This window comes from Lissotriton helveticus, chromosome 1_1 (genome assembly GCF_964261635.1).
Source record: "Lissotriton helveticus chromosome 1_1, aLisHel1.1, whole genome shotgun sequence".
NCBI classification, from domain to species: domain Eukaryota; kingdom Metazoa; phylum Chordata; class Amphibia; order Caudata; family Salamandridae; genus Lissotriton; species Lissotriton helveticus.
The window spans coordinates 79,804,229-79,819,466 of record NC_136057.1 but is presented as its reverse complement, the minus strand read 5'-3'; the positions used below and the strand labels follow the sequence as shown (position 1 = coordinate 79,819,466).

The 15,238-nt window shown below is 44.6% G+C and overlaps 1 protein-coding gene across 2 annotated transcripts in view; it reads left to right on the top strand.

Moving 5' to 3' along the window:
• Positions 1-15,238, top strand: part of LOC144832692 (uncharacterized) — a 148,470-nt gene that overhangs the window by 13,296 nt on the left and 119,936 nt on the right. Inside the window, exon 2 of one of the 2 annotated variants that reach the window (XM_078689112.1) lies at positions 4,939-4,999. The gene's annotated coding sequence lies outside the window, so the exon portion shown is untranslated. Of the gene's footprint in view, positions 1-4,938; positions 5,000-15,238 lie in introns of those variants that run through there. The other variant, XM_078689146.1, reaches the window with a different exon arrangement.

Below are 15,238 nucleotides of genomic sequence, written 5' to 3'. Positions count from 1 at the left end.
ACATCAGAACCCACATACTGATCACTCGGTGTCTAAGATCACACATACAGTTAGAATATGGACTTTTCTGGATTGCTGAGATGCATGTTGCTTTAGCTATGTTCTAAAGCGATTGAGTGTATCACTTATGTGTTGTGTTTCACCAAACTTTGATGCAAGGACATAACAGTGTGTAGTAAGTAAAGTACCTGAGTCGACTAGGGCAGCCAATGCACAGGTATGTCTGAAGGTCACAAGTTTGAGTCTTGACTGGTTCACTCTTCTCTTGCTCTAATTCGGTTAAAGGTGATAAAATGAGGACTGTTGTTATTGGCACCCAGAGAAGATATTATTTTGTTTGTTTCGTAGGCTAAATAACTAGTAATCCATATTATGACATGCAATCCGTGTAAGCTTGCAATCTCTGCATATTGTTTTCTTTATATAGTTTAATAGTGACAATACTGTTCATCTGTAATAAGACATGATTACTCAACTGTTATAAGCTTTGAGCTGCCACCCTACATTCTTCTGTAAAGAGTGCAGCCCTCTTTTGCATCTCATCACAGACTTCCGAGAACAGACTGACTCGCACTTTGTTCTTGCATCGCTAGTCACTGACAAGTCACCTATAGGCTTCCTTGAACCTCAGGCCTCAACACACTAGTAGCACACCGCAACCAAACATTGACCCAATCATATGATAACTCGCATTCAATCTTCATATCGCACACCCCAGCCAATCAGATGTTGAATCTCCTCGTGACCTGCAAACAATTCTTTCCTTCTTCATGTTGATTAGTACAGTTCATTCTCTCCCTCTGGGTCCCCCTTCTCAGTCAGACATGCACTCTAGACGTGTTGTTACTCTGAATGCATACAGTCCCCATGGCTCCAGAAGGGGTTGTTGGGATCCCCTCCTGAATCCTATTCCCTTCTGACAAGGGGCTGTACCTAATCCCTTAACCCACCAAAGGAATGTCCTTATCACGATGTATCATTTACTCTAGAAATAGATTCTGTTTGACAACACTCCCATTACAGCTGTTATACCAATCTATTGGAAAACACTCAAATGCATTAGATCCTTCAACATTTTTTAATGAAAACCCGGTACATCCTCCTGAAAGTCTAGAAAGAGACACATTGCTAAAAAGAGTTTGGCTAGCAGTAGGTCAGTTGAGATTACCCTGACAACACAATAATTTATTAAGTATTCTACAATCACTAAGATAGTGGTGTACCCTTTGACAAAACAAATATCTGCATGAAATCCAGAAAGATAGCAATACAAAGCCTTACTGGTACTAGGACAATCTGACAGTCCTTCATGTGTTGTGTGCTCATTCCCCTTTTTGTATTTAGAACATCTGATACAGCTTTTTATAGCAGTCCATCAAATCGTCCACCAAAAATGCTTTTGATTGGGATCCTCCGTTATTCAGCTACTTAGGTTTACAACACCAATGAGGATGTGTATAATACAAACTCTTAAAGCTTTTTCTTAGGTGGGTACATAGCTAAGCCACATCTTTGGTGATAGTGAGTTCTTTTCAGCTACTCAATTCTACATTTAGGGGTGGTGAAATCCAGAGGGATCACATTCTTGAAATCCTTTTTGATGTAACATTCGTCAAGCCTCGGCTTTAATGATGCATTGGATTGGCATTTCTTCCAATGAGTCCTTGTCATTTTGAGTTATTGCTTGTGCTTTTTTATCGGAATGTTCTAGAGTGAGAGAGTAGTCGGAGAACAAGCATTAGCATAGCCAATAGGTCTCGCCTTGGGGGCCTTATAAGTGTTTTGTTATTCAGCACAATATCCTTGGTGCAACTACATCTACTATTGCATAGCTAAACACTTATACGGCCCCAAAGGCGAGACCTATTGGCTATGCCAATGCTTGTTTAGTATTTTTGTACCCTGGCCTCTTCCACTACTTGTAGATATCTTAATCACCTTGTACATATCACGCATCCAGACATGTCACTGAGCACAGTATGTCACTTGATCACAACTTACCTTGACTTTCACCTTGTTGGCAGCCATGTATATGAAATTTATTATATGTGGGTATATATAAATGATGCAATTTATATAAAATATCCCAATACCTTGAAACCCTGATTCTGTGCTTTTATTGTGTGTTCCAGAAAATGTTTCACATTTAACCTGTGCATAAAATAACTTGTTCCTAATTTGAATTGTATTTATAAGAAATATTTTGGTGACACCCGACAGAACCATTGTATTTTTTGCAAGACTATACCCAGGTTCTAAGTGACACAGGGTCACCCCATTGTTTATTGAGCATGATTCATTACAGCCACTCCATTTCTCCCTTGTTCAGCCTGGTGGCGGATTCCCATGCCATGGTCCTTTCTTATTTCCTACACGGCCCGCTTGTTTATACCCTCTGCTTTCATGCTGCTTTGTTGTTCTCACCAGTATATTCCATTCTTAGCTGTTTATGGTAGCAGGCTACTCATTTAGGAGGTTAATATTTTTCTGAATACACAGTTTGTAGATCGAGGCAACAAAGTCTCACGCTTTGTAAACCTGTCGCTGCTTCTGATGGCCAACGGCGGTCGCGCCCAACACCTCCGTAGTGCTGGGCACGTCCGTTGGCCGTCTCGGCCCCGCCCACTACACTAAACCGCCAAACTGCGGCGGAATAGCCGCAGCGGTTAAGCAGCTAAAATAAACAGCAAAGATTTGTAAACCTTGTTTCTAGTATAGTAATTTCCTTACTAATGTTTCTCTTTTAAGACGGCCGCCAATGTTGTTCTCGGCCAACATGGCCTACCCAGCTTGTTTCTCTTGTCCCTCTTCAATGTCTATGGATCGCCTGCAAACACAACAAGCTTTCATGTGGTTGCACAGCAGCAGCAATTGTCCCCGCAAGTGCTGAGCTAGTTTCAGCATGGCTGCCACACGCCCTTCTTTTTATTAGCGCTGGGCCCTTCCCTTGCCTCCCTGACTAGGAGTGCAAGTAATTCACTTCCCATCATTGAGTACAAAGTCTCCCATGCATTGCTACTGTGCATGCAGTGTCTCCTGTAGCACGTGTGCTGTCGGCAGCACGCGCAACCCGAGCTCCTCCTGTGATGTGCACCCGCGCTCCCGGGGAGCCCCCAGCCGGGGAGCCTTGACACCGGTCCTGGACCCCTTTCACCCCAGACAGACGCATGGAAACCACTGAGCTCTAGTGAATGCATATGGTCTGGTTTCATCAGCTGCTGTTGCGAATTGGGTTCTGCCATTGGAGTACGTAGGCCTTGTTACACAAGCACAGCTCTTGGGAGTACAGATCCGTGCACTCTCCCTCCTCAACAAGCAATAACAGGCCCACTTTGTGCATGTGAGAGTCTGGGACGAGGGTGAGAAGACTGTATTCAGTCTAATATTTACTGCTGTCTGTCCAACTCCACAAGTGGCAGCGGGACAGCAGAAAATCACCAAAAATGAGCACACACAGCCGACAGTGGCAGTGCCGCCTGCCCATCCAAACCCTGTGGTAAGGCATCCTGAAGGTGTCCCCAACTTACTCTCCATTGTTTACATTAACTGTATTGGCTGCCCAAAGCACATGTGTGTCAGCAGTATTGGAATGTCAATAAACATACACAGAACAGAAGCTGAGGCAGCATATTGAGAAGTGTTGTATGTCCTGTGCTTGAGGGGACTCACAGACTCATAATTATCCTTCACCATCTTCCTATATTTCTGCAAACCTTTATTTTTTTGCAGATTTATATAACTCTACATGAGCGCCAGATAACATGTCACATTTTTTAGGCACAGAGATTTGCCTAGAATCACATGATGTTGAGCCAAGGCTGGGACTTAAGCCTGATTCCCCAGTTCCAAAGTTGGCAGCTCTGCCCATTATGGCACATCTCTCATACCCATAAAGTTCACAGCTCTGTTCCTCCACTGCAGCGGGAATTCCAAGTCAAGACTAGGTATGTACCTGTCGGAGACACATGACGGCACCAACATGGACTGCCCACACGAGGGGAGAGGAGTTGGCCCAATGGCTAGGGCGGTCGACCTTGAATCTGGGGAACCGTGTTCGAGTCTCGGCAGTGATGCGAAACATCCTGTGATGCAGGGCAAATCACGTAATCTTCCCGTGCCTAACAAAAAAATGAATGTGTCCTCATGTAACGCAACTGGTGCTATGTAAAGCGCTCTGATACCAGATACCTTTGGGTCAACCGTTTTGCCCTCAAAAGCTTTTGCAGGATGCTCCATGACTTTCCCTACATTTGTCACGTGGTACGAGGTCAAATGCCGCCTTGAAATCCACAGAGCACATGTGCTGAGCGGCGTCTTACACTCTTCGCTATCAGACACACAGCCATCAGATTGGAAATGATCCCTTGGTTCTCTGTGAAGCCCGTCTGATTCAAGGGCAGTCTTCCAGCTTCTAATGCCCACTCAGACAGGCCTTGTGACAACAGGGTTGAGAAGTATTTGACGTCCACTTCTGTCAAGGCCCTACTTGTACACTCACTGTCCTCAGTTCACTCACAGTAGCAGAATGATGTGAGTTCTCTTTTCCCCCTGCAGACCTCCAGACAAGTCTTCTAGTTACAAGCTCTCGCATGAACCCCGAAGGGAAAGGGGACAGAGAAGAGACTGCCTTTCTTCTGGGTTCACTTCTGCACCGCCAGGCACCCACTGTTGTTAGTCTGGAGTAACACTTCTATGCAAACTGCAATTAAATAACATCAAATTAATAAGCTTCTCTAACTTATTCTTTTACACTATTTTACTCTCTTATTGAATACATTCACTTATACCACCTTTGTTAGGGCTTAGCCTCTCTTCTATGAGTCTTTTTGTACCTTTAACTTATAACTACAGCGGTATCCGGGACCATGCTCCAAATTGAAATTATCAGACAGTCTCCAAATATTTCTTATAACTAAAACTGTATCTTTTTTCTTTCAGGTACTTGCAGTTATAAAGGCTGGATTCTACTCCTTGATGCAGACCTCCGTGAGGTGAACAGGTGAGTGTAACTGATTTGCTATGAACAAGTTTCTCCAATATTTACATTGTACTCCTATTTAATTAATATTTTAATATCCTATCTAGCTCATCGTCACACATGAGACGCTAGCTACCTAAAACTGATTCTACAAATGAACTTGAGCTACACTAAACCCTGACTACCTAAGAAAATTCCTGAGCTCTCCTTCTCTCTCAAACCGTTGTTGAAGTGCGCAGCTTCGAACGCTGCCAATGCACTTCACTGCTGAGCGGCTGTCCTCGCGCCTTTAAAGGCTGTGACCGGCAACTTCTGAGTCTTTAACGCGTTCCTGCAGTGATCTCTCTCTGATCACTGCAGGGGGCGCGTTCAAATCAGACAAAGCATAGCTCCATCTGTGTCCCCCGATCCGACTGCAATAGATTACGGCTACACAGTCTGCCGCACAGGCAGTCTGACGCGGAGCCTTTACAGTACCCCTCTGCAAGGCCACACCTCATGGCTTGGGTTTGTGAGGATACTGATGATGAAAGGCTCGTATTAATCTAGGAGCATGAACGTCAGATCTCTCCTCCCAAGATCTTTCCTCTAGTCCATAGCTTTTCCAATTGATCAAATAATGTATTTTCTCTAACCATTTTTGAATCTAGAATCCTTTTTAACCTCATATTCTTCCTTGCCTTCAATCAACAATGGTTTTGGAGGTTGTGTTTCCATAAAATATGGTGACACCTTTTTTAAAAGAGACACATTAAAGACGGGTTGTATTTTAACCTGCGAAGGGAGTTTTAGCCTGTTAGTCACGGGATTTATTTACTGATCCACTGAGTGTGGACCTACAAAACAGGTCTGACATTTTCTATTTCCTCTGAGCCTCAGATTCTTAGTGTTCAACCTCACCATATCTCTCTCCTGCAAATTTGCCCCTGGTCTCCTCTTCTTAGTCGCACTTAATCTGTAACGTTCTTTCACTAGAGCCAAATTTCTAGTTGCTGATTCTTGAACTTTTGTTAGATGTTGAACTAGATCTTGTACGGCAGGCACCATCACCTCTTGAAATGCTACAGAAAAGTTTAGGTGCCGCCCATAATTTAAAAAGAAAGGGGAAAACCCTGTGGAAGCATTTTTAGCATTGTTGTGTGCGAATTCAGCTGCCCAAACGAAATCTGACCAATCACCTTCCTGATCTAACAGAAACAACCGTAAGTATTTTTCAAATTCCTGATTGGTTCTCTCTGTCTGACCATCAGTTTGTGGGTGAAAACTTGTGGAATACCTAATTTCTATGCCCTGCTTTCTAGTAAAGGCCTTCCAATAATGGGACAAGAATTGAGATCCTTGATCAGTAATCAGAATCTTAGGGATTCCATTAATCTTAATCAAATGCTGATTGAACTGCATGGCTAACTGTTTGGCATTTGGGTTTCCCTTTAAGGCGACAAAGTGAGCCATAATAGAGAAAGCTTCCACCATTATTAATATTGAACTGTATCCCTGACTGGAGGGCAAATCCACTATCGGAACCATGGTGACAGTGTGCCATGGGTGAGGAGGAGTGGGTAAGGGTTGTTACAGCCCGTGAGGGGCTTGCCGATCCGACTTTCCTCGTGCACAAGTCTTGCATCCTACTACATATTGTTGAACATCTTTTGTCATGCTGGGCCACCAAAATTGTCTCTTAAGTAATTCTTCCGTATGAGGAATTTCAGAATGACCGGCCAAGGGACTGTCATGGCAGTCAAACAATGCTTGCTGTTGGAGTTCACAAGTTGCCCAATACAATGTGTCTGCATGGTAAGGCAATCGCTGGGGAATCTCTCTCCCAGGACCTTCTTCAAACCAATTTCGTATTTCCTCAAGCGTCATTTCTTTTCTGATCTTTTCTTCTATTAATTCCTTCACAGTAGCCCCAATTATTTTGGTTTCAGGAATGATTCGCAGCTCCTGCAAACATGTTTTTTTCACTTCAGTATCAATTCTGGATAAGGCATCCGCCTTTCCATTATTCTTGCCTGGTCGATTGGTGATGACAAAGTCGTAGTCAGCGAAGTATAGGGACCATGGTAGTTGTCGAGGAGCCAGGGTTCTGGCTGATTTCAAAAATTACAAATTCCTGTGGTCCGTAAATACTGTCACTACATGATTTGCCCCTAAAAGATTGTGTCTCCACTCCTGAAAGGCATCCTTGATGGCCAATAATTATTTTTCCGTAATAGTGTAGTTGATTGCTGCCGGAAGTAGTTTCCTAGAATGATATGCGATTGGATGCAACTGTCTGGTATCTTTATGACGCTGTGACAAGACTCCTCTGAAGCATCAGTTTCTACGTAAAATTGTTGACTTGGATCAGCATGTAACAACACTGGTGCTGAGGTGAAGCTTTCCTTTAAAGACTGAAAGGCTTCTTCTGCCCCAGTAGAACATTGGAAAGGAGTTCTCTTTTTTTAAAGTCTGGTGATTGGTATGACCTTCTGAGAAAAATCCTTAATGAACCTCCTGTAGAAATTGGCAAAGCCAGTAAAGATTAGTACTTCCTTCACAGTTGCTTGAGGAGACCATTCAAGTACCACTTCAATCCTTTTTCTTGTCCATAGTCAGACCCTCTGGAGCGACGATGAATCCTAAGAAATCCACTGATCTTACTCCAAAGGCCCATTTATCTAACTTTGCGTACAAACAGTTTTCTCTTAGACGCTGTAAAATTCTTTTGACCTGTAACTGATGCTCCTCTTCGGTAGATGAATAAATCAAAATATCGTCAATTTTTTACAATTGCACATTGATCAATAAATTCCTTTAACACGTTGTTGATAAAGTATTGGAATGCCGCGGGGTGTTGCAGAGACCTAATAGCACTACCTGATATTCAAATAATCCATATTTGGGTCTGAAGGACGTTTTCCACTCTTCTCCTTCACGCACGCTGATAAGGTGGTACACACCCCACAAATCAATTTCCTAAAAATATTTGCACCTTTTAGTTGATCCAGTAAAACTGAAATCAAAGGTAAGGGATAACGATTCTTAGTAGTTATTTTATTCAGTGCGCGATAGTCAATACAAGTCCTTAATTTGACATCCTTCTCGGGAATGAAAGAGTGGTGAAGAGACTGGAGACTGTGAGGGTTGGATGAAACCATTTCCAAATTTGTTTTGCAAATAGTGCTTCAAATACTGATTTTCCTTTTCAGTGAGAGCGTAAATTCTGATGCACAATAGATTAACTCCTGGTTCCAGATCAATTTTACAGTCATAAAACCGGTATGGCAGTAGTTTTTTTGCCTCTGTTTCATTGAACACATCGGCGAATTCTTGATATTCTTTCGGGAGTTTTGCAGTTTGAACCGTACACACCATTAGCTTGTTCTCGCACAACTGGGAGGCTGGACTCTTTCTTGTTTTCCACCTTTTCATGACTGCAATGTTCAGTGCAATATTAGGAGTCTTAAACCGCAGTTCTCTCACTCCAATTTATTGTCGGGTTATGTTCTGTTAACCATGGTAGTCCCAAAATGAGTTGGAATTGGAGGGCGTCGATAACGATTGGTCCTGACGATACATTTGTTCCATCAACTGCCCTTACTGCTGCACTTCTAAACTTCCAAATTGATTCTAAGCCCACCATGGAGGCAAATGTTATGTCGCAAAAATTCCCTGTGGCCCCAGAACCCAACATCACAGTGACTCCTAAAAGGGTCTTTTCTCTAAACTTCAAGGTCGTAGTTAAGACCAGATGAGGAGCCAAAGACTGTAACGTCTTTGCAACTTGATGACCTTTTGGAGCGGTTTTCTCTTTTACATCCACCAGTCCAACTCCTCCTAATGGTGGTGCTGCGAGTTTTCCTTCTTGTAGAGTTTTGGCATTTTTGGGCAACTTTTAACAAGGTGCCTACTTATACCACAATAGAGACAGAGATTATTTTGTCTTTTTTTTTCCTACTCTTCCTTGGAAAGTGGGCTCCTAATTTTACCAATTTTCATTGGTTCGACTCCCAATTATTTCTCCAACGTTTTCATTAAGTCTGTTTGTCCTCGATCGAATCTAGGAATACTTGTGCAAAATGATCTTCTTTTCTCTCAGAGGTGGTAATCGATTTGCAGTACAAGGTCTATCAAAGCAGACACCTCATTGGGAAGATTGAGAATTTGTGCCAAGGCGTCCTTCAGCCCATCCTTCAAACCTTTATAGAATAAAGCTGCTCTCTTTCATTTGGGCCACTCAGTCTCTACCACTAATTTATTGAATTGCGATAAATAAGTCAGCAGTTCACAATTTCCTTGTCTTAATTCTAGCAATTTGTTATCTGTTGCCTGAGCCATCTTTCTTCGATCAAAGATTCGCCAACATTTTTGAACTCTTCATAATCATATAGTATTGGCTCATTTTGCGTGACCAGTGGCATTGACCATGAAGCTGCATCTCCACTGAAATGGGGGAGGATAAAAGCAATACAAGACTGTGCATCTGGAAAGACGGTTGGATGGCACATGAAATGTAATGAACACTGAGGGAGGAAGATCTGAGCCTTTTGGGGTCTCCTCTAAAACGTTCTGGTGGAGCTAGGGGAATAACTGGGGCAAAGGAATGCACTACTTGTGTGGTACTACCTGGATTCAGGTTTGCACTGGTACTTGTCGTAGCTGAACTAGAAGTGGAATGGTGAAATTTATCCCCAGGACCCTCACTCTTCAACTTGACCGCCAATTCTAAGGTTTTCCTCTTAGAGGCTTCAATTTCAGTCTTTAGGGCCATATTACCCAGAAGACCGTAGTCAATGCCTTAGTTACATCTCGGCTTGACTACGGGAACATCCTCTACCTGGGCTCCAACAAAGCAGTGATAAGACGCCTGCAGCTTGTGCAAAACTCTGCTGCTAGACTGCTATGCAGAATCCCTAGATCTGCTAGGATCACAAAACATCTTAGGGATCTGCACTGGCTAAGGGTGGAAAATCGGATTCGATTCAAAGCCCTGAACTATCTGTTTAAAATCAAAGCTGGCACTGCCCCCAGGTACTTACAAGATCTTGCCAAGCCCTACTTCCCCAACCGCAACCTTCGCTCTTGTACAGCAGCGAACTTTGCTGTTCCCAGGTACAAACTGGCCAGAATGGGTGGGAGATCCTTTTCCTACCTCGGGCCCACCCTCTGGAACACACTCCCCCCCACATACGCAAAGAAGAAAAGCATCTGAGATTTAGAAAAAGTGTTAAAACTTGGCTATTTGACAAATAGTTGGCTGCTGACTGTCTCCTCTCCTGTTGTGTTTTGGACTCTGCTATCTTGGCGCCGGGAAACCCTTTGTGGGTAGCTGCGCGCCTTAGAAGTGCTAAAAAATAAATAAATAAATAAATATTCTCCTCTCTAACCGCCATTAACTCCTGCTGTATTACTTCTAGAATTTTCCCAGACTCCTTTAATCATAACGTTCCGCCATTCTGCTTGGGTGAGTTCACTTCTTGGGCACATCACTCTGTCAAGGCCCTACTTGTATACTCACTGTCCTCAGTACACTCACAGGAGCAGAATGATGCGAGTTCCAAATTCCCCCTGCAGACCTCCACACGATTCCTCTAGTTACAAGCTCTCGCATGAACCCCACAGGGGAAAGGGGAAGGGGACAGAGAAGAGACTGCCTTGCTTCTGGGTTCACTTCTGCACCGCTTGGCACCCACTGTTGCTTCTTCTGGAGTAACACTTCTATGCGAACTGCAATTAAATAACATCAAATTAATAATCTCCAATATTTACACTCTACTATTTAATAAATATATTAATATCGTCGCACACAAGACGCTAGCTATCCTAAAAATGAACTGGGCTATACTAAACACTGACTAACTAAGAAAATTCCTGAGCTCTCCTTCACTCAAACCATTGGTGAAGTGCATGGCTTTGAACGCTGCCAAAGCACCTCACTGCTGATCAGCCTTCAAAGGCTGTGACGACTAGACCGGCAACTTCTGAGTCTTTAACGCGCACCCGCAGTGATCTCTCAGATCACTGCAGGGGGCGCGTTCAAATGGCGACAAAGCATAGCTCAATCTGCGTCCTCCAATCTGACTGCGATAGATTACAAGCACACAGTGTGCCGCATGGGAAGTAGGACGGGGAGCCTTGACAACATCTAACAGCGCTATCAAGCAATATATATATATATATATGGTGGTCCGTCATTCTGTGGTGTAAGCACGCTGGTTGCAGAATCTACAAGAATATATATATATATATATATATATATATATATATATATATATATATATATATATATATATATATATATATATATATATATATATACATTCTCATGTTCAAACAATCCCTTTCCCAAGAACAGATGCGAACACATGTGTCGACACCCTTTCTTTGGAAGGGGATTGCTGGAATCCTTAAATATGGAGAGGCGTCTCCATTTTGCCGGTACTCCCCCGAGCTTTGCTTTGGAGTACAGCGGTTACGGCATTCTTGTTCGGATATATATATATATATAAGTCAAAGGTTGTTGCCTGTTGTGGAATAAGCCGCTAGACAGGTGTAAGTTCGCCAAATATTTTATTGCAGGGAACAGCGGGGGCATTGCCTTTTCAGCACGGCAAAATGGTCCGGTCTTAGCCGACGCGTTTCGTGATCATTCACTTCTTCAAAGGCTCCGGCACAGCGTTTAACACAGGTAATTGACAGTCCTTCATTATATCCCTTCCCGCCCATGTGGGCGTGGCAGCAAAGCATCTTGGAAGTTGAAGTGTTTGTCGTATTTTGCCCATGTGGGCCCTCTGTTAGCTGCTGCTTTAAACAAAATTAAACACCTCAGTGGGTTGTGGTGAAAGGCATTGAGTCCCCACATGCACATCTCATTCCTGCAATAACAGCTCCTGTCTCCCTGGCGGTGGCGTCATTTTGGCGTCATCATGGAAATGCCGACCGGCATCAGGGCTCCTTCCGCGACCCAGGCAGGGCCGCAAATTACAAGTCAAAGGTTGTTGCCTGTTGTGGAATAAGCCGCTAGACAGGTGTAAGTTCGCCAAATATTTTATTGCAGGGAACAGCGGGGGCATTGCCTTTTCAGCACGGCAAAATGGTCCGGTCTTAGCCGACGCGTTTCGTGATCATTCACTTCTTCAAAGGCTCCGGCACAGCGTTTAACACAGGTAATTGACAGTCCTTCATTATATCCCTTCCCGCCCATGTGGGCGTGGCAGCAAAGCATCTTGGAAGTTGAAGTGTTTGTCGTATTTTGCCCATGTGGGCCCTCTGTTAGCTGCTGCTTTAAACAAAATTAAACACCTCAGTGGGTTGTGGTGAAAGGCATTGAGTCCCCACATGCACATCTCATTCCTGCAATAACAGCTCCTGTCTCCCTGGCGGTGGCGTCATTTTGGCGTCATCATGGAAATGCCGACCGGCATCAGGGCTCCTTCCGCGACCCAGGCAGGGCCGCAAATTACAAGTCAAAGGTTGTTGCCTGTTGTGGAATAAGCCGCTAGACAGGTGTAAGTTCGCCAAATATTTTATTGCAGGGAAGAGCGGGGGCATTGCCTTTTCAGCACGGCAAAATGGTCCGGTCTTAGCCGACGCGTTTCGTGATCATTCACTTCTTCAAAGGCTCCGGCACAGCGTTTAACACAGGTAATTGACAGTCCTTCATTATATCCCTTCCCGCCCATGTGGGCGTGGCAGCAAAGCATCTTGGAAGTTGAAGTGTTTGTCGTATTTTGCCCATGTGGGCCCTCTGTTAGCTGCTGCTTTAAACAAAATTAAACACCTCAGTGGGTTGTGGTGAAAGGCATTGAGTCCCCACATGCACATCTCATTCCTGCAATAACAGCTCCTGTCTCCCTGGCGGTGGCGTAATTTTGGCGTCATCATGGAAATGCCGACCGGCATCAGGGCTCCTTCCGCGACCCAGGCAGGGCCGCAAATTACAAGTCAAAGGTTGTTGCCTGTTGTGGAATAAGCCGCTAGACAGGTGTAAGTTCGCCAAATATTTTATTGCAGGGAACAGCGGGGGCATTGCCTTTTCAGCACGGCAAAATGGTCCGGTCTTAGCCGACGCGTTTCGTGATCATTCACTTCTTCAAAGGCTCCGGCACAGCGTTTAACACAGGTAATTGACAGTCCTTCATTATATCCCTTCCCGCCCATGTGGGCGTGGCAGCAAAGCATCTTGGAAGTTGAAGTGTTTGTCGTATTTTGCCCATGAAACACTTCAACTTCCAAGATGCTTTGCTGCCACGCCCACATGGGCGGGAAGGGATATAATGAAGGACTGTCAATTACCTGTGTTAAACGCTGTGCCGGAGCCTTTGAAGAAGTGAATGATCACGAAACACGTCGGCTAAGACCGGACCATTTTGCCGTGCTGAAAAGGCAATGCCCCCGCTGTTCCCTGCAATAAAATATTTGGCGAACTTACACCTGTCTAGCGGCTTATTCCACAACAGGCAACAACCTTTGACTTGTATTTTGCGGCCCTGCCTGGGTCGCGGAAGGAGCCCTGATGCCGGTCGGCATTTCCATGATGACGCCAAAATGACGCCACCGCCAGGGAGACAGGAGCTGTTATTGCAGGAATGAGATGTGCATGTGGGGACTCAATGCCTTTCACCACAACCCACTGAGGTGTTTAATTTTGTTTAAAGCAGCAGCTAACAGAGGGCCCACATGGGCAAAATACGACAAACACTTCAACTTCCAAGATGCTTTGCTGCCACGCCCACATGGGCGGGAAGGGATATAATGAAGGACTGTCAATTACCTGTGTTAAACGCTGTGCCGGAGCCTTTGAAGAAGTGAATGATCACGAAACGCGTCGGCTAAGACCGGACCATTTTGCCGTGCTGAAAAGGCAATGCCCCCGCTGTTCCCTGCAATAAAATATTTGGCGAACTTACACCTGTCTAGCGGCTTATTCCACAACAGGCAACAACCTTTGACTTGTATTTTGCGGCCCTGCCTGGGTCGCGGAAGGAGCCCTGATGCCGGTCGGCATTTCCATGATGACGCCAAAATGACGCCACCGCCAGGGAGACAGGAGCTGTTATTGCAGGAATGAGATGTGCATGTGGGGACTCAATGCCTTTCACCACAACCCACTGAGGTGTTTAATTTTGTTTAAAGCAGCAGCTAACAGAGGGCCCACATGGGCAAAATACGACAAACACTTCAACTTCCAAGATGCTTTGCTGCCACGCCCACATGGGCGGGAAGGGATATAATGAAGGACTGTCAATTACCTGTGTTAAACGCTGTGCCGGAGCCTTTGAAGAAGTGAATGATCACGAAACGCGTCGGCTAAGACCGGACCATTTTGCCGTGCTGAAAAGGCAATGCCCCCGCTGTTCCCTGCAATAAAATATTTGGCGAACTTACACCTGTCTAGCGGCTTATTCCACAACAGGCAACAACCTTTGACTTGTATTTTGCGGCCCTGCCTGGGTCGCGGAAGGAGCCCTGATGCCGCCGGCATTTCCATGATGACGCCAAAATGACGCCACCGCCAGGGAGACAGGAGCTGTTATTGCAGGAATGAGATGTGCATGTGGGGACTCAATGCCTTTCACCACAACCCACTGAGGTGTTTAATTTTGTTTAAAGCAGCAGCTAACAGAGGGCCCACATGGGCAAAATACGACAAACACTTCAACTTCCAAGATGCTTTGCTGCCACGCCCACATGGGCGGGAAGGGATATAATGAAGGACTGTCAATTACCTGTGTTAAACGCTGTGCCGGAGCCTTTGAAGAAGTGAATGATCACGAAACGCGTCGGCTAAGACCGGACCATTTTGCCGTGCTGAAAAGGCAATGCCCCCGCTGTTCCCTGCAATAAAATATTTGGCGAACTTACACCTGTCTAGCGGCTTATTCCACAACAGGCAACAACCTTTGACTTATATATATATATATATATACATATATATATATATATATGAAGACAAAGCTCCTCCTCAGCTCGCTCTGCGCTCGCAGACACCGCCCCCACGCCAGCAAAGAATGAGGACCGGACCAGCAGAGTCAGCAAGATGGTAATTTATTTTAAAACAACAGAACCAGCGACGCGTTTCGGGCCAAAAAGCCCTTGGTCACGCTGCCAATATATATATATATATATATATATATATATATATATATATATATATATATATTACCTACTGGCGGTCGCCAGTAGGTATATATAGTTAGGACCTAGTTTCCATAGGAAATCCGCAACATTCTATTGGGAATAACTTTGGCGCCGGTTGTTGAATGTTCGCGAATTTCT